Source organism: Chlorocebus sabaeus, chromosome 5 (genome assembly GCF_047675955.1).
Source record: "Chlorocebus sabaeus isolate Y175 chromosome 5, mChlSab1.0.hap1, whole genome shotgun sequence".
Classification (NCBI taxonomy): domain Eukaryota; kingdom Metazoa; phylum Chordata; class Mammalia; order Primates; family Cercopithecidae; genus Chlorocebus; species Chlorocebus sabaeus.
The window spans coordinates 49090446-49093110 of record NC_132908.1 but is presented as its reverse complement, the minus strand read 5'-3'; the positions used below and the strand labels follow the sequence as shown (position 1 = coordinate 49093110).

Below are 2665 nucleotides of genomic sequence, written 5' to 3'. Positions count from 1 at the left end.
ACAACCCAACAGTGCCATGAGTCATGAGTCTACCAACTGGACACATGTGACTGAACGACCACAGTCTCTTTGGCTCTTAATTCAAGTTTTCAGGAAAGAGAGCCAATGATTGTCTGGCCCTGGGTTACAGATCTGATCATGGATCAATTAGCTAGAATGGAGTGGGGTGGGATCATGAGGTACAACATGGCTAAGTGTGCCTGTCTCTGCACAGAGCATAAAGATGAGAGGTTCTCATGAAAGAAGTGAGCTGATGGCAAAGAAACTTGCCCAGCAAGGTGGAAAAATGTATGACTGGCCACTTGTAGCATAAAAATAGGATAGTTTGGTAATTCTCAAAGAAGAGCATCTCAGGGGAATACCTTACTTAGGAGAAAGTTCCTACTGATGTCAAATTAAAATACCTCTTGTAGGTATTTAACCAGATAAGCTTTCTTGAGCAATGCAGAGAAATACTATTTTACTCCGGTGGCAGCAGCTCAAGTGGCCAAGGCAAGATGGGTCAAAGTCAGAGTCATGGTCATGGTCCTGGAGGTGGCAAGAAGGATGACAAGGACAAGATAAAGAAATATAACTCTCCTGTACCAGCTAGAGTGGGGAAAAAGAAGAAGAAAACAAAGGGACCCGATGCTGCCAGCAAAGTGCCAATGGTGACACCTCACACTCAGTGCCGGTTAAAATTACTGAAGTTAGAGAGAATTAAAGTCTATCTTCTCATGGAAGAAGAAATCATTATAAATCAGGAACAAATGAAACCATTAGAAGAAAAGCAAGAGGAGGAAAGATCAAAAGTGGATGATCTGAGGGGGACCCTGATGTCAGTAGGAACCTTGGAAGAGATCATTGATGACAATCATGTCATCGTGTCTACATCTGTGGGCTCAGAACACAACGTCAGAATTCCTTCATTTGTAGACAAGAATCTGCTGGAACCTGGCTGCTTGGTCCTGCTCATTCACAAGGTGCATGCAGTGATGGGGTGCTGATGGATGACACGGATCCCCTGGTCATAGTGATGAAGGTGGAAAAGAACTCCCAGGAGACCTATGTGGATATTGGGGGGTTGGACAACCAAATTCAGGAAATTAAGAAATCTGTGGAGCTTCCTCTCACCCATCTGAATATTATTAAGAAATGGGTATAAAGCCTCCTAAGGGGGTCATTCTCTATGGTCCACCTGGCATAGGTAAAATCTTGTTAGCCAAAGCAGTAGCAAACCAAACCTCAGCCACTCAGTGGTTGGCTCTGAACTTATTCAGAAGTACCTAGGTGATGGTCCCAAACTCGTACGAGAATTGTTTCAAGTTGCTGAAGAACATGCACCGTCCATCGTGTTTATTGATGAAATTGATGCCATTGGGACAAAAAGATATGACTCCAATTCTGGTGCTGAGAGAGAAATTCAGTGAACAATGTTGGAACTGCTGAACCAGTTGGATGGATTTGATTCTAGGGGAGATGTAAAAGTTATCACAGCCACAAACCGAATAGAAACTTTGGATCCAGCATTTATCAGACCAGGCCACATTGACAGGAATATTGAGTTCCCCCTGCCTGACAAAAAGACCAAGAAGCGCATCTTTCAGATTCACACAAGCAGGATGATGCTGGCTGATGATGTAACCCTGGACGACTTGATCGTGGCTAAAAATGACCTCTCTGGTGCTGACATCAAGGCAATCTGCTCAGAAGCTGGTCTGATGGCCTTAAGAGAGTGTAGAATGAAAGTAACAAATGAAGACTTCAAAAAATCTAAAGAAAATATTCTTTATAAGAAACAGGAAGGCACCCCTGAGGGGCTGTGTCTCTAGTGAACCACGGCTGCCATCAGGAAAATGGTTGGGAGATTTCTCAGTCCCTGAAAGGGATGAGGTTGGGGTAGTTGCCCAGAGGAATCCCTGTTCCCATTGACTTTTATTAGCAAAACATCCTGTGCCTTTTGGAGTACGATGTGTAAGTGCCCACTGGGTGGCCTGTCTGTTGGTCACTGTGCAGCAGTCTGCTTCTCAATGAAGCATGCTCTTTCACCAAAAAAAAAAAAAAAAAAAAAAAAAAGTGAAAGAAATGCTATTTTACCTTCTCTGTGGTAACTCTGACTATCTGATGACAGCAATTGATATCCACAGCCTTTCCTATCATATTATCTCCAGGTTAAAGTTCTACCTATTGCTAACTTTAAGATTTTTAAGGGAGAAAGAGAAAATGGCACCACTGTTGCATCTGTAGACACTTCTATCATTGCACGTGTCTCACTTGTCACAATTCATCTGCCTCACCTATGAGTTCCATTGTGAGTTTTTCAAAGTATTTTGTCCAATTAACTTTTGAACCTCCAGCAACTTGGCCTGATGCCAGGAACATAGTAGGTGCATAAAGTAGTGAAAGCATTAGTTAAAATAACATTTATTTGGAATCCTAAGGCATTTTGTTTTAAAATTCTAGACAACTCTTTCTTGTTGCTGATGATTTCATCACAAAACAGAAGTACTAACTTAGAGAATCTCCTACTGTACAGAAACACTGTGCATTGCGTTAAATGTCTTCTTCCTCGGTGCCACTTTCTGGCAGATGCCTTCTGAGCTGATGTGCCTGAGAATCAATCACACATTCTCCAAGGCATGCTGGAAGGGAAGTTAGCAAGAGTACAGAGGGACAGGGCTAATTT

General features: G+C 42.6%; 1 pseudogene; it reads left to right on the top strand.

The window, feature by feature from the left end:
* The first annotated feature begins 480 nt into the window (after positions 1-480).
* On the top strand, positions 481-1887 carry LOC119627700 (26S proteasome regulatory subunit 4 pseudogene; annotated as a pseudogene).
* The last annotated feature ends 778 nt before the right edge of the window (positions 1888-2665 follow it).